Source organism: Hyaena hyaena, unplaced genomic scaffold (assembly GCF_003009895.1).
Source record: "Hyaena hyaena isolate Hyena2069 unplaced genomic scaffold, ASM300989v1 scaffold_714, whole genome shotgun sequence".
Lineage (NCBI taxonomy): Eukaryota > Metazoa > Chordata > Mammalia > Carnivora > Hyaenidae > Hyaena > Hyaena hyaena.
Genome location: NW_024081350.1, coordinates 831,126 through 857,104, shown reverse-complemented (window position 1 = coordinate 857,104; position 25,979 = coordinate 831,126). Strand labels below are relative to the sequence as shown.

Sequence of the window (25,979 nt, the reverse complement as noted above, 5' to 3'; positions counted from 1 at the left end):
TGTACTTTATATCAGTGTTGAAAAGCTTATCAGTTAAGCTGACAAAAATCTTCCTCTGGATGTGATGAAACAGCTCATCTTTGACTATGGCATAAGAACCAAATGCTATAGACTTGATAAGTTGAATACAAATACTGCATGGTTTTAAATTTTGTATAAATGTGTGTTTTAACTCTTCAGTTAAGCTTTCATTAAAGATTATTTCCAATTTTTCACTGTTAAAGTAATAAAATAATGGGCATTGAGGAAGGCACTTGTTGGATGAACACTGGGTATTATATGGAAACCAACTTGGCAATAAACTATAAAAAAATAAAGGTGATTTATCATCTTAAAAAATAAAGTAAAACTAATGTATTTCAAAAATAAAGAAACAAAGTAATAAAATAAAATAAACCTCCAGTGATTGCCTTTCTCCTTTTCTCAAAACCATAGACCTTGGCACAAAAAAAGGTGGGTAGACATGCATGTTTGGGGTCTGAGCAGTTCAATTATTTTAGACTGCATGAAAAGCAATTTAAGCTTTTAACATTATTAGGAATAAATGATAGTGAATCTAATTTTAAAATGTGTATGATTCATCTGAACTAAACACCTGCCTAGCACATCTCGTATTTTTGACAGCCAACCCCATAAACAGCTCTGCACTCGACTTCTCCAGGATGCCTTGGGTCTACTTGAGCAAAGCCTTTGTGCCTCATCAGTGATTAAGTGAGGCTGCAGTCCACTGGTATGGATAAAAGGTGCAAAACCCAAAAAACTCAGTAGCAACTTCCAAACACACATCCTGGGTGATGTAATGCAGGAAAAGCAGAGTGACTCTCTAGAGAATTTAGTCCTCCAATCCAGCTGTTAAAAGGGTGGAAGATATTTTTCCCTCCTTTTGAACAGATCTAGATGGACTGTCTACATTGATGAATGACACTGGAAACCAGGAGTCACGTTTCATTTCACTGAGTTCAATCTATTTGGCTTGTTCTAGGTCTACATATGAAGCCATTAGCTCAAGGCACTTGTCCCAGTTACAGTCCCTACAGCTTGGATACCAAGGGCCATTTAGAGACTCAGTTTAAAATATTCCAACACATAGTCAAGTCTTCAGATGTAACTTGCTTTTCAGTGAAATGACTATTAAAGTCAAACCTTCGAAATGCAGAATTCAGAACGCTATAGTTGGCACACAATAAATAAATAATTAGATAGATAAAATCATTAAAGAGAAACAAAAAACATGAGAGGGAACATCTATCATAAGTGAAACAATAAAAACTATTCTTTCATATTTATTTCCTTTGACCATAATTCTGATTAATTAGCAAAATATCCATGTTTCAAAAGACTTTCTGCATGATGAATACTGTCAGTGTGTGTGTGTGTGGGGGGGGGCTTGGTAAAACTGACATATGCTGATTTTTGGCCTCTTTGTCCAGTTTGCTTCCCTGAACTTTATTTGTTTAAGGTAATGACTTCTGGAAAATAGCCTTCATAATGGTAGTGCTAATTCAAGTTAGCTCAAGTTGGTAACAAATACAGGAAGTGAACCCCTGCACACTTCAGTTCGGATTATGGATTCAAGTGTTCAAAACAGGTAGGTGACTCAGAAATTCTGCTAATAGTTTCTGTTCTCTAGCTGCTCCAAAAATCAACAGCAAAAAGGCAGGAGCTGAGTTTTTTTGATTTTTGTTTTTTTTTTGTTTCATGTTTCAATGTTTCAGTCATAAAAACACTCATTAATCTAACCTCATCATTTACAGAAAAGGAGGAAAAGTTTTTATTATTTTTTTTATTTTAATTTTTTTAATTTTTTTAATTTATTTCTAGGAGAGAGAGAGAGAGACAGCGTGAGCAGGGGAGGGTCAGAGAGAGAGAGGGAGTCACAGACTCTGAAACAGGCTCCAGGCTCTGAGCTGGCAGTCAGCACAGAGCCCGAAACGGGGCTCAAACCCACGAACTGCAAGATCATGACCCAAGCGAAAGTCGGACGCTTAACCGACTAAGCCACCCAGGCGCCCCGGAGGAAAAGTTTTTAAAGAAATGCATTACTGTAGGTTCCAGTCTGAGATCTAAAATTATAGCTTTCAACTGGAGAATACTGTGAATTGCATATTTGTAGCTTTTGAAAAGCCTCCGAAAGACCCCTCTCTGTGCAAACAGAGACGGCACTGTCCGGACAAGGCCATCATAGGTGTCAAGTTCATTCCTTTGTAATGTCCAAACCTTGTCATACCATGTCTCTGGCCAGTTAATATTTCCCACTGGAAAAGGAAGCAGAGTAAAGCTTAAGAAACATTCTTGGCCTTCAAATATCCTTATCAAATACATTTCAGTTTCACCAGAAGTAAATAAGAAAACGATCAAAAGAAATGTTTCTAAAATGTAAGTGCATATACATATCAGAAAATGTGTTTTAATATTTTTGTTGCAGTACAGAACAACAGAATTTTAGAGAAGGAAGTGAATTTAAAAATCATCTGGCTCAACTCTTTTATCTGAAAAGAAACTGAATCCCAAGTAAGCAAAGTATACCAAATTCCATAACTGAGTCCGTCCGTCCTTCCTTCCTTCCTTCCTTCCTTCCTTCCTTCCTTCCTTCCTTCCTTCCTTCCTTCCTTCCTTCCTCTGTCTTTCTTCCCTCCTTCCCTTCCTCCTTCCCTCCCTTCCTCCATTCCTCCTTCCCTTCCTTCCTTTCTTCATGTACTGATTCATCCTACTCAGTTATTCATTTAAAGAAAATTAAAGGGCAACCATCTATGCTTGTCGAGGTAAGTACTAACATACAACAATAAACAAGAGGGTCATGGATCCTTCTCTACTTTACGATCCGGTGAACTAAAGTATTTACTTGATACACATTAGACCACTATAAATGAAAACAGAGAGGAATGCACAACGGAGATACAAGCTAAAATGATACAGAAATCCAGACAAGAGAAAAGGGTAGGTTCTGAGACATGGAGGCAGAGAAAGGCCAGATGGAACTTTGAACACATTAATCTAAGCAACGAAGTGGGAAGGTAGATATGCTGGAAGAGAAAGCTAGCAAAATGTTAGATGTCGTGATAGGATTCTATACTTCCTATTTTAAGTGCTAGGAAGCAACAGGAAGATGATGAAAACTGTAACTTACTTTGCTTCATTGTCAGCTGAGGATTGGGGGTTGTGAGCTGAGGGTAGATACCCCTTGAAATCTCCTTCAATTATCTTTCATGCTTCAATTTGCTGACACAAAGGTGGAGCATCCTCCAGAGATTTCCACAAGGCTGGCCAGCTTGCTAGAGATCGGCTCTGGTGTGAAACTCAGTCATTTCTTTGGTTTTCACAGGGAAAAGAATACTATTCACACCAGCCCTTTATGTTTGGTAGAGTACATAAGTATCTTTTGGTGAAGAGGGGTTGTGTGTGTGGAGTGGTCCCTGCCCCTTTACCATCACCCTGGGCTCTTCATTCTCTTCCCCTTCACCTCATCTTCTTACCTACTCCCTCCTTGCTACGCCTGCACTTCAAATTCTCTATCTATCAGGAACAACTGTTTCCTTGTTGAAGTCGTGACACGGCCCAGCCCAGGAGAGGGACTGTGGGATGGTAGCTGAGAACTGGGCTTCAGTCCCAGCTCTGTCCCTCCTGAGCAACCTTTTAAAAGACTCTGTGTCTTTCTCCATTAAATGAGGAGACAACAGGATCCATCTCATCAAGTTTTTGGAAGGCTTTAAGACATAGAGCTTATAAACCCCAGAAAAGTACATGCTCAATGAATATTTTTGCTTTGTTATTATTATTACTTCTCCATACACTTATTGATATATATTTAAAATTCTCTAACTCTTTAAAATCTAAGTAATATACATATATGGTTTAAGTCTGTTAATAGAAAATACCTGCCTTCTACTTACCCACCTGTGACATTCTCAAACTTCTTCTTCAATTTCTTCAAATACACTGCTATTTTTTTAAAGTTCATTTATTTATTTTGAGGGAGGGAGAATGAAAGCATGAATGTGCATGAGTGAGGCAGAGGCAGTGAGAGAGTGAGAGAGAGAATCCCAAACAGGCTCCATGCTAGAAGCTGGGCTCGAACCACCAACTGTGAGGTCATGATCTGAGCTGAAACCAAAAGCTGAATGCTTAACCTAGTGAGCCAGCAAGTCTCCCCCAAGTATACTGCTATTTATTGATCACAAATGTTAGATATTGTCTCCTTACTGTAGATGAGGTTTTAGCACTCTTAGACTGTTATCCTTACCTCACTTTCCCTCCCCTCTCTATTCTCCATATTTTTATATCACAATTTGGCAAATCACTATTTCATATTTGCCTTGTGATCAAGTAATTATCGGTCATTAGGAACCATGCTGTATACCATCATTTTCCTTTTTTCAGTAAAACTTATTCTTAATTTAATTCTTGCCTTATATAGTAGGGTGAGTCATTGTTCAGCCAATATTCATCCTTTTCCAACTCATTAGGAGGAATCTACTTCTCTGCCCATTAACCTTGAATTTGGCTGTGTGACTTGTTTTGGCCAATGAGATGTTAGCATGTGTAATGCAAGCCCAGGCTTGAAATGTCCCTCTGTGGTGGGGTTGTCCTCTTTATGTCTACCATCTTCCTTACAGGAACTTGTTCTGAGGCTAGCCCACTGGCTCAAGGGATGTGAAGAACACAAGAACACTCCAACTCAGCCAAGCGCACTGTGGGACCCCACAACAACCTGAAGACCCACAGGAAGTATGTATTTGAACACCCCTGAAACATTGTGGTTGACTCTCGTACAACAAAGCTAATATACCTATTTTTATTGATTAGTTTTCTATTTCACAATTAACCTTCCTTAAAATTCTTATAGATTTAGAAGAGCATTAAGAATAATGCTTTTCATATCATTAAACACAACGGGACTTTTATTCGCTTTTTTTCTTTAACCTGGAGACATTTTGCCAAGTCCTCTACTCTCTTACTCTCATCCAGGTTGATTGTCTTCTTGGGAGTTTCCAGCTCCTCCTATTTTGGATCTTCCTTCCTTCCTTCCTTCCTTATTTCTTTTTTTTTCTTCAGTTTTTAAATATAATTTATTGTCAAGTTAGCTAACATACAGTGTATACAGTGTGCTCTTGGCTTTGGGAGTAGATTCCCATGATTCATTGCTTACATAAAATACTTAGTGCTTGTCCCAATCAGTGCCCTCCTCAATGTCCATCACCCATTTTCCCCTCCTTCCCACTCCTCCCACCCTCATCCACCCTTGCCTCCCTCTCTGAAATTATTTTTCCCCTTCCATTTCCCATGGTCTTCTGTTAAGTTTCTCAAATTTCACATATGAGTAAAAACATGTCTTGCCATTTGCAACAGCGTAGATGGAACTGGAGGATATTGTGCTAAGTGAAATAAGTCAATCAGAGGGAGACAGATATCATGTTTTCACCCAATGTCTTATTTCTTGATTTACTCTCTTGTGTTGAATGTGCACATTGCCAAGTAGCTTTCTTAGAAAGGATGCGTGGAAGACAGATTTAGGCATTGCTCATTTTGGTAAAGTTTTATTTTTAACTTTTTAAAATGTTTCTTCATTTTTGAGAGAGAGACAGAGCATGAATAGGGAGGGGCAGACCGAGAGGGAGGTACAGCATCTGAAGCAGGCTCCGGGCTCTGAGCTGTCAGCACAAAACCCAACTCGGGGCTTAAACCCATGAACTGTGAGAGCACGACATGAGCCAAAGTAGGATACTTAACCGACTGAGCCACCCAGGCACCCCTTGGTAAAGTCTTATTTTAATCCTCACTTTTGATTGATAGGTTGTCTGGATATAGAATTGTGGGTTGAAAATCCTTCCACTAAAAATTTGAAGACATTGCTCTGATGTTTCTTAGCTTCTTGCAATGCTGTCAAAGAACAATATGATGTTCTAATTCTTTTTCTTGTATTAATGGCTTAGTTTTCTTATTAGAAAGCTGTGATAATCCTTTTTATCCTTGGTATGATAAAATTTCATGATTGTAAGACTTACTGTGGATCTTTCCTCTTACTGGTTTTGTCTATTTTCTGAGCTCTAGTAAGCAAAACACTGTCTCAGATCTGAGAAAATTTGTTACGTTTTTGTTAATTCTGTCTACTTAATTTTCTGTTTTCACTCCACCACTTACATTAGTCAGGTATTGAATTTCTTGAATTAGTCCTCAGATTTTTTAAAATTTCTTCTTTGCTTGCATTTTTGCTATACTTTCTGGAAGATTCTCCTGAATTTATTTTCCAACATTTCTATGAAACTTTAGAAGTCCAGCTCTCACAGTTTTAATTTCCAAACTCCTTCCCCTTTTATCATTGTTTAAAAGGATAAGTCCTATTCTTATTTTATGAATGTATTGTCTTCCTTATTCCTCTGATAGTTAACATTCTAGGTATTGTGGAGAAATTACTTTTGTTCCCTAAATCTTTGCCTATTTCTTTTGAGTCCTACTTGTCCATTTTACTGCTACCTTTTATGTTAGAGTCTTTTTTCAAGTCTCTTTCTCTCTCATTGCACAATTATAGTTAGGAGTGATGAACTAAAAGTCAGATTGGAAGACATCAAGTATTTGTTAACTAGTAGATTTCTCTGTAGGTTGATTGGATGTGGGGCCAGACATATCTATCTATGGAAGGCCACTTTACTATCAGTATGTATATCAATCTGTTTATCCAAAGATGAATTCTCCGAGTTATTGCTTGGGATATTGCAGTTAAAATTCTGGCTTCCAGCATTTTGGGATCTTGATGGTACAGGAGCTGGAAGGAGTGTCTTATCACTTAGTATATGAACTTTGACTTCCACTCATTTTTCAGTACTGTGATTTTCCTTAACTTTCTCTGGAAACTTTTACTGTCACTATGGAATAAATCTTCAATTCCATTGATTTATTGAAGAATCATGGGCTGTGTATGTGCCATCTACTGTGTGAAGTGCTGGAAGTGTAATGAACAAAACTTCTTGCTGAGAAAGAAGGGATGATGGCCTTCTATGTAGGATTAGAGAGAGAGTTTAGTTAGTGCTTCTTGAACAAAATTTCAATGAACACCTCCATCTTAAGGCTTTGCTTACATGCCTCCACAGCGCTTGCTACCTATTTTCTAACTACTAATCTATTGTTTCCAAGATTTTGTGATGTGAAGTGGCCAGCATTTCCCTCTGAAGTCTTTTGGTGTTCAGTGTTCTTAGCTCTGCTGCTGTCTGTTTGGTTTCCATTTCCTGAAAATTTGACATCTCTCACCTATTGTTCCATTCCCTTTGACCTTTATGGTTTTATATACCTTCTACTCTACTTCCATTTAAGTGGTTTTAAGAGAAAGAAAATTTTATGTATTCAATCATCTATGTTTAATGGAAGCAACTCAAACTTTTTTTTTCCATCAAAGACAAGATGTCTCCAGAATTGAATTCTGTTTCCAGTTTTTAAGCTAAAACATTTTTTTCTACATGTTTTGCATTGGGATGATTACTTTGGCAATTAGAGGGAAAAGGAAATCACTGGATTACAGGTAGGAAATGTGGCCAAGGTAATGGAATGAAAAGGCATTTCAGAGACATGTTGGAGATGACTTAATGTCAATCTCAACTGGAGTAAGGGATGAGTGGCATAAAATTGTCTATGGTTTCTTTTAGACCCTGAGTTATTTGGATAATAATAATGCCTTTCAAATAAAGTACATGTGAGGGTTGGAAATAAGGTTTTTTCTTTGGGTTGGAGAGTGGATGATAAATAAGAATGATTAATACTGTACGAATTTCTTACATCATACACAAAAATAAATTCAAAATGGATGAAAGACCTAAATACAAAACAAGAAACCACCAAGACTCTATGGAGAACACAGTCAGTATCCTCTTTGACATTAGCAGTAACAACTTCTTGCTAGATATGTCTTGTGAAGCAAAGGAAAGCAAAAGCAAAAATAAGCTATTGGGACTTCATCAAAATAAACAGCTTCTGCACAGTGAAGGAACAATCAACAAAACTAAAAGGCAGCCTATGGAATGGGAAAAGATACTTGTAAATGACATACCTGATAAAAGGTTAGTGCCCAAAATATGTAAAGAATTTATAAAACTCAACACGCCCAAAACAAATAATCCAGTTAAAAAATGGGCAGAAGGCAGGAATAGGGATTTCTACAAAGAAGACATACATATGGCCGACACATGAAAAGATGTTCAACATCACTCATCAGGGAAACACAAATCAAAACTACAATGAGATGCCACTTCACACTGGTTAGAATGGCTAAAATTAACAACTACAGGAAACAACAGGTGTTGGCAAGGATGCAGAGAATGGGGAACCCTCCTACACTGTTGTTGGGAATGCAAATTGGTGCAGACATTCTGGGAACCAGTATGCGGTTTCTCAAGAAACTAAAAATTGAACTACTCTATGATCCAGAAATTGTACTACTAGATATTTACCCAAAGGATAAAAAAAAATACCGATTTAAAGGGATACATGCACCCTGATGTTTACAGCAACATTATCAACATTATCAACAATGGCCATATTATGGAAAGAGCCCAAATGTCCGTAAACTGATGAATAGATAAGAAGATGTGGTACACCCCCCCCAACACACAGACAGGAATATTACCCAGCCATCAAAAAGAATGAAATCTTGCCAATTGCAATGACATAGATGGAGCCAGAATAGAGTATACTAAGGAAAGTTAAGTCAGGCAGAGAAAGACCAATGCTTCCACTGCCTAAGTCAGGACCTCATTCTCTGTGACCAGGAGCAAAAGTCTTTAAGCGATATCACTAATCCCAGCTACCTCCATTCTACCCCATTCTGTGCCCTGCTCCCCCCAGCCCCAAAAGCTTCACTTGCTTTTAATATCTGGAGAAACTTTAGCAAGGGGTACGAGTCACTCCATGTGCTAAGTGCTTTTACCTACAATTATATCATTATACATGCATTACCCTACACTTTGTATATGTTAATCTTCACCTGCATTATACCAGTATACATACTTTATATCAAATTATGTTACTTAGTCCTCACCACTCCCAGATAAGCTAGGCACTACCATCTTAATGCATTCCACTTATCACCCCTGCTCCTTAAACTCCAGCCCAAAGAGACCAGTGGAATTCCTGAACACACCCATGTTTTTCTTTCTTCTGCACCTCTGCTCACACCTTTAGCACTACTGGGGAGAGCCTGTTGTCTGTGCTGTGTTCCTCACACCCTCCTCAGTGCATCCATTCAGACTTCACCTGATGGACTGTCTTCTTTAATGACTTCACTTGCAGGTTTCCCGAAGTTCTGTGCTCCTCTAAGCATCTGTTCTTAATTGCTGCTACACGGCATTGTAATATTCATGTTTAACAGATATAAGGGTCTTCTTTTACTAGTTCATGAACTCTTTATTAGAGTGTTTGCTTATTTACCTTCATTTAAATAAAATTATATATAATAAAATTTACATAAAATAAATCTCAGTTTTGGGGTGTACAGTTCTATGAGGTTTTATACATGCATAGATTCCTGTAAGCACCACAGGATACAGAACAATTTCAACACCCCCAAAGAATTCCCTTTTGCTGCCCCTTTATAGGCAGAACCCCTCCTCACCTTGAATGCATGCAATTACTGACTTGTTCTCTGCTCCTATAGTTTTGCCTTCTCCAAAATGTCACGTAAGTAGAATTATATAGTATGTAGCCATTTAAAACTAGGCTCTTTCACTTGGCCAAATGCATTTGAAATTTATCCATGTTGTGTGTATCCATTGTTTGTCCCTCTTTCTTGCTGAATAGAGTTCCATTGTTTGCATGTATCAGTTGGCTTATCCATTCACCTGTTTATGTAAGTCACCTCTGATAGGTTTTGTATAAAGTCATTCCATTTGAGCAAATACCCAGGAGTGTGATTACTGGGCTGGATGACAAGTGGACACTTAAATACAGCAAAAAGCTTCTGTTCAGATGCTACTATATGGATTTGCCGGTAAGTTTTATCTTATCAATATATACTAATATGTAACACGGAAGTAGGTAAGCTCCCTACTAAGGGTGACAGGGGATAAACACATGTAAAACACAGGACTCCTTCCTTCAGAGAGTGTGGCTTACTTAGTGCTTTCTCTGTTGGTGATTGTAGTAACAGAAGTAATAATTTTCACAATGTATTGAGGTCTATGCTAAGTGCTAATATTTGCTTTTGCTCATCTCATAACAACCAGATAAATGTGCCATTGATTCTACACTTACTTGTAGATGAAGATACTCAGGGGCAGAGGAATCAATTAATCTCCCTCGGTCACACAGTTAATAGGTAGTAAAAATAGAAATTTGAAGACACTTGTGATGCTATCCTTACTTCTTTGAACCACTATATCACCATGCCTGCCCTATGGGAAAGCGTCTGAAAAGTGAATGAAAAGATTAAACAGGATCAAAACAGATGTGTCTAAATTTCCGTAACAGCCAAGTGTTTTTAAGAGCATAAGTATACTCTTTGCTTGTGTAGAGAAAATTTTTAGATCCGTATACAACACAGAATTCGTGGACTCTTTCTGGTAAAACTGTGTAACAGGGACTTATTTAGCATGAACTGAGACAAACAGCAACCACAACCACAACCACAACCACAACAACAACCTTGCCATAACATTTCTTTTCACTCCACTGAGAATGGCAGTTCACTCCCAATCTTCTAAAATTGTGGTTCAGCAACAAAATTTACTTTAATATTTAAATGCTTACCAGGCATCCATATTGTAAGGGAAGAAGTAAGATAATCTCCTTTCAAGTGACATGATCATTTATGGAGAAAACCTTTAAGTTTCAATGACAGAACTGTTTGAACTAATAAGTGAATTAAATAAAGTTGTAGGATACAAAATCAATATACAAAATCAATTATGTTTCTACATACAAATAACAAACTATTTGAAAAAGAATTTTTAAAAATCCCATTTTCTATACAAGAGAAATAACAAAAACTTAGAAATAAGCTTAACCAAAGACATGAAATATCTGTGAACTAAAAATTATAAAACACTGATGAAGAAAATTAAAGATATAGAATAAATAGAAAGATATTCTGTTTCCATGGATTTAAGATTTAGGAATTAATATTAAAGTGTCCATACTACTTAAAGTGACCTACATGGTCAATGCAATCTCTACCAAGACTATGGAATTCTTCACATAAATAGGAAAAAAAACCCTTAAATTCATATGGAACCATAAAAGATCCTGAATAGAAAAAGCAATATTGAGAAAGAAGAGCAAAGGTGATGGCATCACATTTTCTGATTTCAAAATATATTGCAAAGCTACTCTAATCATAAAGTATGGTACTGGCATCAAACCAGACATATAGACCAGTGGAAGAAAATAGAGAGTCCATAACAAGTCCACGTGTCTAGAGTTAAATGACACTCGATGAGGGGGCCAAGAAGACACAACGGGGAAGGAATAGTCTCTTTGCTAGTGTTGGGAAAACTGAATATCCACTTGCAGAAGGATGTAATTGTACAGTTACCTTATTCTCTAGATAAAAACCAGCTTAAAGGAAAGTAGACATGTCTCAAAAGAAGACACACAAATGGTCAAAGTAAATATGACCATTTGCTTAACTTCCTTGATTATCGAAGAAATGCAAACCAGAACCACAATGAGATACTACCTCATACCTGCCAGAACTGCTTTTATCAAAAAGACAAAAGGTAAGTATTGGCAAAGATATAGAATAGGGAATCCTTTTACACTGTTGGTGGGAATGCAAATTGGAACAGCCATTAATGGAAGCAGTAGAGGTTTTCCTCAAAAGTTAAAAGTAGAACCACCTTATGATATAGTGATCTCACTTCCGGGGATGTAAATATATATGGAAATAGAATCAGGATCTCAAAGATTACCTGCACCCCTATGTTCATTGCATCATTATTCATAATAGCCAAGATATAAAAACAACCTAAACTCCCATCAATGGATGAATGGTTAAAAAAAAAAAAAGTGATACATATATATGATGGAATATTATTCAGCCATAAAAAGAAGAGAATCTTGTCATTTGTGATAACATGGGCAGACTTGCATGACATTGTGCTATGTGAGACACAGAACGACAAATACTGCATGATTTGTTATGTGAGGTACCTAAAACAGACAAACTCTAGAGCCAGATTGTAGAATGGCGGTTTGAGTTGGCAGAAGTGGGAATTAAAGGAGATATTGATTTTTGTTATGAAAGATGAAAAAGTTCTTCAGATCTAATGGATGGTAATGTGAATATAGTTAGCAATATTGTAGTATACACTTGAAATTTCCTAGGAAGGCACATATTAAGTGTTCTTATCACACACACACACACACACACACACACACACACACTGATGTATTGTTATAACCACAAATGATGCCTATTAGTATTGGATTAGAAAAAAATATTATGGATAAAAATATTTTATAAATTATTAAAAATTTGCAAAAATGGAATTAAAATAACTCACAATTCCATTTAAAAATACAGTAAGATTTGAAACTACTGTCTATCAACAGGAGGCTGTTTAAATAAAATCATGTTATATTCATGTGCAATGCTACTCAGTTTTAGCACTTTAAAAAGACATGAGATCAGTATGTACCAATATTAAAGGGACTCCGTGTTATATTAAGTGTAGAATGCAAAACACAAACCATTGTATACAAAATTCTATGATTCATGTGAAGAAAAAAGAATACAAGTATATATTTAAAAAAACGAAAAAGAAGAGGGGAAAAGAAGAGAGAGGCGGCTTTCCACTGTGTGAGGGCACAGCAAGAAGTGGCTATCTGCAAGCCAAGAAGGGGATCCTCACCAGAATCTGAACCCTGTTGGACCTTAATGGTCGGCTTTCCAGCCTCCAGAACTGTGAAAAATTGTTTAAGCTATAAAAATGTAAAATGAAGTAAAAAGAATACTCTTGAAGTTTTTGCCTGACTGCGTCAACAGTGAAAGAATCACTGTTTGGAAATGGGAAAATAAAACCTTTCAGCAGGTTTAAAGGGACACCAAAAAATGGGATGTATTATTTTGGCAGCAGAAATCTGCATATACAGAAGCAAGAGATGAGCAGATCTGAGACAAATCTGTAACCAAATGAGAGGGAAAGAGCGAAATAATATTAACATAAACATTCATTCTGAAGACCTGGTATGCAGGGGCGCCTGGGTGGCTCATTTGGTTACGTGCCGACTTCTGCTCAGGTCATGATCTCATGTTATGTGGGTTTGAGCTCTGTGTCAGGCTCTGTGCTGACAGCTCTGAGCCTGGAGCCTGCTTGGGATTCTGTGTCTCCCTCTCTCTGTCCCTTCCCTGCTCGCACTCTGTGTCTCTCAGAAATAAATAAATGTTAAAAATTTTTAATAAAAAATTTTTAAAAATCTGATAGGCAGGATTTTTTTCTTTGAAACATTACTACATTAAAAACACCTTTTTCTTTAGAAACTCCACCCTGAATCATTTGAGGTCTGTATATTAGTTGGGGAGGAAATGCTCTGACATTGTGTGTCGGTGTCTATCAAGCTTTCTCATATGTCTTGTCAGATTGTGTCCTGTTAAAATTTCCAAGTTATGACTAAAATGTACAGTTTTATTGAATCACACAGTCCACAGCTTGCTCTCTCTGTGGTTCTTGTAACCAGCAAAGAGATAGTCAGCTACACAGCCTAAAAATGAAACAGCTTTTAGTTTAGCGGCTAAAACAGCTTTTTAGCAGTCACATAGGAGTACCATATGAAACCATGTTTAGAAGGTGATCTTTGTTAACTTTTAATTTTCAATGAACAATAATAGCCTGCTGTCTCTAATTCCCAGGACTAGTTAGTTCTAGAAGATGTTAGCCAGTACTTGGAAATAATTTTCACCAAGAATGTTCACATTCTCTTTCTCCCCTCCTCCATCTTGTTTCATACAAACAACACCAAAAATGTATACAAGTTTCTCCATATTTTTGTTTTACACATGAGTCTTTACTACAGACGAGTTAGAATTTTATGAAAAGGGAAGGATTGATAAAAGCAGGAGGAAGGGGCTGCCAATCATTAATTTAAATCATTAACAAGCTTGATTCTAAAATGATTGCTGAGTGAGAATGAGGATAATGACTAATATTTATTGAGTCAGATACTATTCAAAACACTTTGTGTCATTATTTTACTTACTCTTCATAGCAATCTTGTGCGGTAATTATTCCTATTATCCCCCAGGAAACCGAGGCAAAGAAAATGTAACCACAGTGTTTAAAACTGTGCTAAAAGTCATCAAGGGACATAAAAATGTCTACCCCACGTCTACGGGTTGTGTTAGTCTGTGCTAGGTGCTGTGCAGTTGGTCCTCCGGACGCCTGGTGATGCAGTTATTGTGATTTCTGTTTTCAAGTTGAAGAACTGGGACTTAAGTAGGTTAAATAAATCGCGCAAAGTCAGGAAAATACTGTACATAAGAGTGACGATTAAATTCCAGTCTACTTGTCTGTTTTGATGGAGACAGTGTGTCCTTGTCAAAATAAGGACCTCATAGTAGATCAATCATATTTGAAGGAATCTGCTATGGTCTGGTTCAGTTACCCGTTTCTACTTGGGGCTCCAAATCCCTTTGTTACTATAGTTTATTGGCTATATTAAGAGCTGGACACCAAGAAGTTTAGTGTAGAACCAGAGGCACCGCAATGATTTCAGAGTACAAGGAGAACTTGGAAGTTGTACGTCCAATGAGAAATGCTAATCCACATATATCAAGATGTTCACAGCCATTCTGGAGTTCTCAAGTTAATTGAGTTAAAAGTCAGGTTTGTTATCAAATTTGGAGTTTTAACAATGTGTGAAAGATAGTTACTCATGGTACACTTTCCTGTATTTATATGTTTCTTCCAATTTACTTTCAATTGAGGTGAACCTATATTGTCTAAACTATTCTCTAAAGGATGTTTCACATTCTAGGATATCCCTTGGAATGCTTCTTCCTGCAGAATGCATGGTTGGGGCATGGAGTGGGGTGAAGGGAAATGTAAATATTCATAATATCTTGGGTTTGTGTAGATCTACCAGTGATGGACTTCTCTGAACTCATGATTTTGATTTCTTTTATCTTTTTATTGTGGTGAGAACACTTAAGAAGATAGTACTGTTAACTATAGGCCCTATGTTGTATAGCAGATCTCTAGAACTTACTCCTCTTGAAGAACTAGAACTTCAGACCTTGTTATCATAGGTTGGAAAAGGCTGAACTAATGATTTTAATTGCAAAGATGACTTATTAAGCACCACTCTGTGTGATATTTACTTCCAGGGCTTTAATATACATGCAGCTGAGTGCATGATGGCGGTAGAGATTTTTCTCTCCAAGAGGTATCTAATGTTGGGTTCAGTTGGTGGTTTGGATAAATCCACAAAGAGCCTGAAATAAGAGAGAAGATGGGTGGCAGAGCTTGCCAGAAGTGTCCCCAGGGAAAGGGTGAGAGTACTCAGGAACTCTAAGTCTGGTGGGTGATTTAGAAAAGACCATGGGAAGAAGAGACACTACCAAGAGCAGCCCAGAGGAGGGGAAAGTAGTGGCCTCATCTCTAATAGTAGGGCACAGGTTGAGGCTGGTGACGGATCTCCATGAATCACACCAGATTTGGGGCCAATTTGGGCAACATTTGGGGCCCCTTAAAATTCTCCATTTTCATATGGTGCTTCAAATATAGTAAGTGTGGATATTCTTTCCTTACTATTAAACTTCCTCTTGGGGCGCCTGGGTGGCTTAGTCGGTTAAGCGTCTGACTTTTGCTCAGGTCATGATCTCGCGGTTCGTGGGTTCGAGCCCCGCGTCGGGCTCTGTGCTGACTGCCAGCTCAGAGCCTGGAGCCTGTTTCAGAGTCTGTGACTCCCTCTTTCTCTGACCCTCCCCTGCTCATGCTGTCTCTCTCTCTCTCCTAGAAATAAATAAAACATTTAAAAAAATTTAAAAAAAATAAATAAAAAATAAAAAAAATAAACTTCCTCCATGACAACATAATAATGTAGATAATAACAGCAGGCAAGTTGAGCTGTGTTGGCTGTAGGTACTTAGGAGTAGCAGAATCAGGGATGAGAGCTTAAGTCCATTACCTTTATTATTGTATTATCTATCTATCTATCTATCTATCTATCATCTATCATTATTACTGCTGTCATTATCATCATCATCATCATCATTATTATTACTACTAGTTGGATTCTCAATTTTACCCATGACTTGGAAAGACTCAAATAAGAATTTTTGCTCCCTGATAGCTGTGATACTTGGGTTGAAGTATTTATACTTCGAATATCCAGGGAATTTCTTGGAATATAGCATTAGCTGTGGTCACGTAAAAAAAAAAAAAAGAAAGAAAGAAAAACACTTGTTTTCCTTGAAAAATAAATGGATCTGGTAATGACTGAATCTTGGGTGCGGCCTTATTAGACCTTTTGCAAAGGTGAGGAATGAATGATGAACAGCATCCAATTCCTTTCAGAGATTGTAACTGGGGGCCCTCAGTTCAAAAGTAGCCAATTTGCAGCCTGGGAAATGTGTGGAACGGATAGTGTTTTAAGTGAAATCAAGGTAATGTTAAATAATTGGGTAAGTTCCTATTTAAAAATCTGGATTTCTAGCCTCTTTATAAAAGTTCTTGGAAAATAAGCTTCATTTCCATATGGCAACAATTTCCCAGACCTTTTCCTGTAGCGTGTGCTCTGCTTTTCTCCCGAATCCTTCCCTTCCTATTACATTCTGGACACTGAGTTCTAATGGCAAATGTCATTGTTGTTTTCTGCATGGTAATTTTTTTCAAGTTTATTTTTATTTATTGGGAGGGAGAGAGAGAGAGCAATCGGGGGAGGGGCAGAGAGAGCAGGAGACAGAATCCCAAGCAGGCTCTGTCTGCAATGTCAGCACAGAGCCTGAGGTGGGAGTCAGTCTCACCAACGGTGAGATCATGACCTGAGCCACAATCAAGAGCTGGACACTTAATCGACTGAGCCACCCAGGTTCCCTGGTAATTATTTTAATAGTTGAAAAATATGTCTCGGTACCCATTTCTTTATTAAAAATGGAAAAATCAAATGTCAGGATTGTGAGTTTTAAGAAAATGTTAGAAGGCCATTTCTTCTGCAAAAGTGGGTACTGGATCGACATGTTTAACATACAAAGTACACCTATTGTTAAAAGAAATAAAGTCATTAAATAATATTATGAAACAATTCTATCATTGAGAACTCCACAGGTATAAAGATAAGATTTGTGGGGTGCCTGGGTGGCTCAGTTGGTTAAGCATTTGACTTCTGCTCAGGTCATGGTCTCATGGTTAGTGGGTTCGAGCCCCATGTCGGGCTCTGTGCTGACAGCTAGCTCAGAGCCTGGAGCCTGTTTCAGATTCTCTATCTCCCCCTCTCCCTGACCCTCTCTTGCTCATGCTGTCTGTCTCTCTCTCAGAAATCAGTAAAACATTAAAACATTTTTAAAGAAAAGATTTGTGATGAAACAATTGGTGATCTGTAAAAAAAGGACTGAAATTTTAAAATCATTTGTTTTGGGTGTGAGTAAAATAAGTGATGCTCCTGCAGAATTAGTTATGCGTTATGGAAAATAAATTGTCTGGGCAATTGCTTTTTACAGATGGCAGATTTATTAAATAAAGTCTATTGAGTGCTGCAGAAACCATGTGTTCTGAACAGAAGCAAGCTTTTATAAACAAAATTCTAGCTGGATATAATGTTGCTTGGCATGTTGAAACAACTTCTGAAATTTTACTATATAATTTCCTGCTAAAAATACAAATTTATTTCCTTCTTTCCTCCTTTCCTTCCTTCCTTCCTTCCTTCCTTCCTTCCTTCCTTCCTTCCTTCCTTCCTCCCTTCCTTCCTTCCTTCCTTCATATATATCTATCTACCTACTATCTATCATCTTTCTATGTAGTACCCAGTTAATTGTATTTGTTCCTGGTGTTTATGATAATTCTGATTTAACCTAGAACTTTCAGATATGGTGCTCCTCATGGCATAATATCAGGAAGTGACTTATCTCATTTACTGATAGAGATCAAAGAGTTTATTGTCAACTGGTCTAAATTTGGAGGAGGCGGTGTTGCTGTTGTGGTTGGTGTTAAAGCCAGACTCATGAAGACACTAAGATATAGAGGGGCAACATTTTCCAAGAATGTACAATTTTATTTCATGTAGTATTTTATGAACTGGTTTTGTCTTTTGGTTAAAAAAAACTAGACAATGTTACGAACATAGCAATTAACTCCATGAACTCCATATGCTCTTATAAGCCTGAGCCAAGGTAAGATTGCTGGATGCATGAACATGAAATACTGCACAGTGCTGGTGCCTTCCATATCACAAAATGCTGAAACAGATTTTAAATGTTGAAAACACTGACTTTTTCATGCATCCATCATTGCCTTACAGATTTGGCCACATTAGTTGCCAATACAACTCATCTAACCACTCAATGGTTATCAGAATGCATGATTTTCATTAGTCTGATAATCCTAAAATTACGTACTTGGAGATGTCATTTGGGAATAAATAACCTAGTCCACTTTTATATGCTGAATTCAGTTTCCCAAATGAAACTATGCCACATTGCCCACACTGTGGTTTTGAAGGTTGATGTCTAAAAAGCTTTCTTTGGTCAATGGAAAACTGTAAGTAAAATTAATTAACATTCCTCAGTTTCTCTCTCTCATTTTTTTTAAATGTTTTATTTATTTCTGAAAGAGAGAGAGAACCTGAGCAGCAGAGGGTCAGAGAGAGAGGGAGACACAGAATCTGAAACAGGTCCAGGCTCTGAGCTGTCAGCACAAAGCCCGATGCGGGGCTCGAACCTACAAACAGTGAGATCATGGCCTGAGCCAAAGCCGGACACTTAACCGACTGAGCCACCCAGGCGCCCCATCAGTTTCTCTCTCTTAACATTTAAATTATGAAGTCAGAGCTGCCAATGGAGACGACCAAGATACAGAATCTTAACTAATCTAAATATGGTAATAGTGGGATGCCATAATCCTCTCTCTCCCAGATAACCTTCAGTAAACATAGAAAGCACGAATCTAATCAGTCTTGGTAGTACCTGTGTTTGGGAGCAGTTGTTTTTCCATTATGGAAAGTAATGGAAGGAAATATCACACGCAGCCAGAGGCTTCATGGCTGAACTTGGAATTACACATTTCCAATTGAAATACTAAGACCTGTCATCGACATCTTGTGCAGAAGAAAAAGTTCCAGATTTTTAGTTTCAGATGAAGCTCTGTTAAGTTACCATGTAAAATTATAATAATGGTATGCTTCTATTCTTAAAATATATAGTTTAAAAGTTTTTCCCTTAAAGTGTTATTTTCAGTGTCAATCATGTTTGTATTAGGTGTTTTTGTCTCCGTTTAGTAAAAATGAATGGCAGATGATTCTATTTCTGGCAGATGCTGGCTTTGTTCCTGTGTGTCACTCATTTACGTTACCTGCCTTACCCTGTAGGCATTGAAGTTTGTGTTCCCTGATAAAGATATCTGTTCAAGCATGAGGTTGTAAAGGGAAAGAGAAGAATAAGAAAAGGAGGAACCAATACAGAACTCTTTAAACTCTAACTCAGGGGAAGAATAAGAGAACCAGCAAGACACAGGTAGCCAGAGTAGACAAGAAATCAGCCAACTGGGGTGCTGAAAAACTAAGGGAAGACAATGTTGGTGGAGGCAATCCACCAATGACCCTCGTACGTTCTTGTTGGGTATGCCAAAAACACAAGGCTCTGACCACTCTTCACCAGGGCCATTTTCTTAGTGTTGTGTTCGCAGAAAGCAGTCTTAAAGTATGAGGTATTTTTTCCCTCAGGATTGCTCTGGCTCTTCAGGGTCTTTGTGGTTCTACACTTCTTGATTTCAAACTATACTACAAAGCCATAGTACCCTAAGCAGTATGGTGCTGGCACAAAAATATACATATAGAATTAAATGGAGAGTCCCAAATTAAATCCTGGTATCTGCAGCCAACTATTTTTTGACAAGGGAGACAAGAATACCCAATGGGGGAAGGATAATCTCTTCAACAAATGGTTCTGGGAACGCTGGAGAAGCACTTGTAGAACAATGAAGTCAGACCTCTATCTCCCATCACTCACAAAAAATTAATTCAAAAAGTATCAAAGACTTTAAACATAAGACCTTGTACCATAAAAACCTTAGAAACAGGGAAGAAACTCATGGATATTGGCCTTGGCAATGATTTTTGTGGATATGATGCCCAAAGTACAAACAATAGAAGCAAAAATCAACAAATGCAGCTATTTCAAACTCAAAAGCTTTTACACAGCCAAAGAAACAATTGCTAAAATGAAATGGCAGCCTACAGAATGGGAGAAAATTTTTACAAACCATATATGAGAGAAGGAGTTAATATCCAAAATATAGAGTCAACTAACACAATTTAACAAAAGCTAAACACTCCAATTAAAAATGGGCAAAAGATTGTGGGAATGAGCACTGGGTGTCATAGAAATCAGCTTGACAATAAACTATTTAAAAATGGGCAAAAGAGGGGGGCTCCTGGGAGGCTAAGTTGGTTGAACATCTGGCACTCAGCTCAGATCATGATCTCAGTTTGTGAGTTCGATCCCTGCATCAGGCTTTCTGGTGTCAGCACAGAGCCTGCTTTAGATCCTCCATCCCCCTCTCTCTCTGCATCTCCACTGCTTGAATGTATGCATGTTCTCCCGCTCACAAAAATAAAATAAATGCACAGAAGGACAAAATAGACATTTTTCCAAAGAGGATGGCATAATGACCAATAGGTACTTTAAAGGTTGCTCAACATCATCAATCATCAAGGAACTGTAAATCAAAACCACAATGAGCTATCACCTCACACCTGTTAGAATGATAATCATCAAAACAAGAGACCACAGGTGCTGTCAAGGAGGAGGTGAAAAGGGAACCATTATACATACACAGTGGAAATGTAAACTAGTCCAACCACTAGGAGAACAATACGGAATTTCCTCAAAAATTAAGAACAGACCTACCACACAGCCCAGCAATTCCTCTTCTGAGTATATACCCAAAAGAAATGAAAACAGGGTATTGACAAGATATATGTACACCCATACTTACTGCACAGTATCCACAGTAACTAAGATATGGAAACAACCTAAATGCCCATCAACAGATGAATGAGTAAAAAAGATGTGGTGCATGCGTGTGTGTGTGTGTGTGTGTGTGTGTGTGTGTGTGACAGAATATTATTCAGCCATGCGAAAGGAAGCTATTCTGTCATTTGCAGCATGGATGAGCCTTGAGCACATTATGCGAAGTGAAGTGAGATTAAGCCAGACAGAGAAAGACAAGTACTGTATGATATTACTTTTATGTGGAATCTTAAAAAGTCAAACCTATAAAGAAAGAGTAAAATGCTGGTTACCAGGGGATGAAGGTGAGGGGATAAGATTAATGGTATTTAAGGGTACAAACTTATAACAAGTAGTAAATAAGCCACAGAGATCTAATGCACAGTACAAGAAAGCCAATAATATTGTGTTATAATGATTTGATAACTATTGTTACAATGGCAACCATATTACAACATGTAAGTGTATCAAAGTAACATAGTATGCACCTTAACTTTATAAATTGTAATATGTTAAATTTATCAAATAAAAAGTTAATTTAAAAAATGAGGCATTGTCTCCCCTCCCATCTGGCAAAAGACTAGGCTCATTTATGGCTTCCTGTAAAAGCAATGACTTTTCCGAGCTCCTCATTCTTTGGTTGTGGTACAAACTTACAGGGTACATGGCACATACCTGAAACCCACCTGTGCCACCCTGTGGTTTTTTAGAAGCAAGAGAGACTGACAGAAGCACACTGACTCTCTGGCCACTGCTGCGTGATGAGTAACAAAGTCCTTTAGCTCTGACCCAACCATCTCGTGTCTATTTAGTGTTCATTTAACAGGAACAGCCTAGATTAACAGCTTGAATGCAGGGTGATATCAGGTCTTTCATAGTCCTTCACAGACACTTATTCACGGAAGGAGGCATCTGCATTGCCAAGAGGTCAAGAAAGATAAGGAAGGGAAAAGGCTCTTAATGGTCCTTGATCCACTTGATAAGAGCATTTTCCATGGAGTTCTGAAGGCTGAAGAGAGGAGCCTAATCAATGTCAGAGTTTATTTACAAATGAAAGTACAGAGGAGGGTAAACAGCTAAGAGAAATGGGGTCAAAGGAGAATTCTATTCTAGGAATGAGTTTTCAGTTATTTCATTGGGTCTCCCTCCCTCCCCCCTTATGCCCCAGGCTTTGGTTTTCTGACTCTGGACCTAAGGCTGCCTCTTATGGCTGTGGAAGCCTGTGCCATTATAACTCCAGGGGGCGCCATTTACTTTCTAGTCTTGGTAGAATTGTAGGATTATTGTGACAGTTTTCTGGAGAGAGGCAGTATGTTGATTTGAAGAAGGGGCACCCTTTGGACCTGTGGCAAAGCTGCTTCCTCAGGGGACACCCGGGATGGCTCCGCCCTGAGCAAACCAGCCTCAGGCTGTAGAGGTTGTCTCTTTGGCTGTGCCCAACAAAATTTTTATCATGGGTCACCTCTAAACCCAGAAAGGTACTGGGGTACATGGGGGTACGAGAGACACAGTTCCCTTCCTCAGGTTCCAGAAGTCTTTCAGGGAGAAACAGACACCACAGCATGCGTAATGAAGAGCAGTCAGCCACCAAAATGGGGAACAGAGTGGTCGGAGAAGTGAGACTAGTTTGTGTAGACTTTGGGTGAAGCGATTCATGTGGGAGGGGTGAAGGAAGAGTGGAGTGAAGTTTCAGGTGGCATCTTTTATCTCACGAAAACCCTGTGGTTTAGACTGGAAGGGCGTACTTCACAGTGGAACTTAAATATGCCCTTAGATGGGGTGCTTGGTTGGCTTAGTCGGTACACATCCAACTGCAGCTCAGGTCATGATCTCACAGTTCGTGGGTTCAAGCCTTGCGTCCGGCTCTGTGCTGACAGCTCAGAGCCTGGAGCCTGATTCAGATTCTGTCTCTTATCTTTCTCTGCCCCTTCCCTGCTTGTGCACTCTCTCTCTCTCTCTCAAATATAAATAAACATTAAATATTTTGTGGAAAAAAAATGCCCTTAGAGGCCAAGAACAAAACCCAAACCTGTAGCAGTCCTGGAAAGAAGGAAGGCGATGTGCTTAACCTTTTCTAATAATTAGACAATTGAATAAGAGCCAGAGAAGCTCCAAGTGGTCCTTGTTCATTTTCTCCATCTTTTCCCTCAGATTTTTGCCTCCAAGTGATTTCCCAATAAAATGTGGTTTAGCCTATACTTGTGTTCATTTATTCTATACGTCTGTGCTCGGAAACGTCAAAGGTGGGTGATCCCAGTGTCCATACCTAACCTCATCATCAGCCACCGCTGTGTCTTTTTGGCCTCCCCCTCCCCCACCCCTCATTCTTGGTCTCTCCTTTGGGTCTCATCTTGACACAAGGTAATTCATTTTCTACAAAATGGTAATTTGGACCTTTTTGAAGTTTATGTTCTTTTAAAAAAGTTATCCCATTACCTTCTGTCTCCTTTCAAGCTACAGTCAAGCTGTTTGAATTTGCAGATTCAAAGCTCCCCTTCAGCTTCCAGAGAGAACAGAGAGCCCAGCACTGTGTGGGGACCAGAGCACCCAGAGCCCGGGGCTGTGATGAGCATGCAGTTTTAGGTTGCAAATTGCTCAGATGGTGACAAATCACACTCATTTTGGTGTCTGCAAGACAGGGAACACATTTCTCGGCTTGTTGAGCTGTTTGGAGCAACGGGAGCGTCCATTCTTCCATGATAAATTCTCATTAGAGCACAAACTTACTGGAGCAGATAATCTCTTAAAATTCACCCATTGTTTTTAGCACTCATTTAAACACCAGCAAGCTGAAGACGGAATACTTCAGAGATCGTTTAAGTGTGTTTTTGACGCACTATCCTATTAGGCTTTATTCACCTCTCCTGTTTCCCTGGGTTTACTCCTTATGGCAAAACATATCAAGGATTGTCCTGCACCTAATCTGAGAATTCAGCACCATGGATGTCACTGGAAAAGCCCAAACCACTCAATGTATGTTGAAAGACTCAATGACCTTGTTTTTTTTTTTCATTGTGTGATGACATCAGGGCACAAGGCTCTTTTACCTCTCCGTTTTCCACATAGGAGTAAAATAACTGAAATGGCAGAGGCATCTACCTTTTATATTGTACGCGAGCAGGACTAAGTAATGTGAATCCCACACACTCACTGATACCTGTTGGGAATATCGGTGGGTGCCCCCAATCACAGTAGAAAACACATCTATTAAAATCACACAATGAAGTGAAATTGATAAAAGATCAATATCAGGCTAGCAATTTACAAGGTATAAAATTATATATGAGCTGCACATGTGGAGCTAAAAATCTGGGAAAGGTGAGGTCTCATGTGCTCCCTTAAAATCATCTGGACTTTCTGACTGATAAGCCCTCTTGAGGGCTGAGCTGGTTAGACATCAGGACAGACAGGTGATCAGATAGATGGACTGTCATTCAGTCATGTTTTCAAGGGTCTCTGGTTCAGAGCCGTAACTGAATTTGATTCTAGTCAGGGCCCCAGGACTTTATTTGAGCATTTCTACTTTTCTGTTTTCTCTGTTTATAAACTGGGGGACAGGTAAGGCTTTGTTTCAAAAAATGTTTTTGTTCTTAAAAAAAAGAATGACTGGGGGCACCTGGGTAGCTCAGTCAGTTAAACGTCCAACTTTGGCGCAGGTCATGATCTCGCAGTTTGTGAGTTCGAGACCTGCATCGGGCTCTGTGCTGACAGCTCAGAGCCTGGAGCCTCCTTCAGATTCTGTGTCTCCCTCTCTCTCTGCCACTCTCCCACTTGTGCTCTGTCTCTTCTGTCTCTCAAAAATAAATAAATGTAAAAAAATAAAAAGGCAAAAGAAAGACTGTGATTCCATATTCAGAGGCTACATTTGAATTATTTACAAATACACATGCATAGTCACAAATATCACCTTGAGTCGTTAAATATATAAGGAGGTGGAAGTCTGCACTTGTTTTTGGGACCCAGCAAACTTTAAAAGCCTTAACTAAAGCAGGTTAAAGTAGATACACACTATTTTGAGCACTTTATAATTTTCTGTTCCAGTTTCTTTAGTTATCTTTAAAATATCTTTGTTATTATTTAGAGTTTCAAACATTTCCTCTCACCTCAGGTGTTTTGTGTTTTATTCTTCTGGATTTTAATATTATAAAGTTTCACTAAAATTATTTTTAATGTTTATTTATTTTTGAGAGAGAGAGATGAGGGCGAGTGGGGGAGGATCAGAGAGAGAGAGAGACAGACAGAATCGGAAGTAGGCTCCAGGCTCTGAGCTGTCACCACAGAGCCCGACGCAGGGCTTGAACTTCACAAACTGAGAGATCGTGACCTGAGCCAAAGTATGACGCTTAACTGACTGAGCCATCCGGGTGCCCCTGGAGTTTCATTTTTTATTAAATTAATCGCCAAATAACTACAAAGTGGTTGAGCTCTGGTCTTAAAATCATGTAACTCCTATAGTCCTTTCTTTCAAAGATGCACTAGGATCTTTCTTTAATGTAAATATTAAACCTCGTTGATGATTACACGTATTTGACTTTGATCACGTTTCTGCACCTGCCTAGAATTCTCTTCCCTAGCTTTTTCATCCAACTAATGTTCTTCTATTTTTCATGCTACAGTTGAAAACCATAATCACATCTTCTTGGAAACCTATTTTGCACGTTTAGTTTTTTCCCATCAGCTTTTCTGACCTGAAATAACTCTTCCCTCCCCTGTGATTCCACCTTCCTTCATAGGTATCTTTGGTGCTAGCATATCACCCTGAGGTGGGGCTGAGAGAATGTAAACCTTCCCTATCTCCACAGAGTGACTGTAGACGTGGCTTATCTACCTTTATTTAATT

At 38.5% G+C, this 25,979-nt stretch overlaps 1 protein-coding gene and 1 non-coding gene across 2 annotated transcripts in view; one reads left to right on the top strand and one right to left on the bottom strand.

Moving 5' to 3' along the window:
- The window catches only part of LOC120220653 (SPHK1 interactor, AKAP domain containing), a 129,571-nt gene that overhangs the window by 51,206 nt on the left and 52,386 nt on the right, over window positions 1–25,979 (bottom strand). The gene's annotated exons all lie outside the window — the stretch shown is intronic.
- On the top strand, window positions 15,747–15,831 carry TRNAK-UUU. The gene has a single exon. It is a non-coding gene; the product is annotated as a tRNA-Lys (tRNA).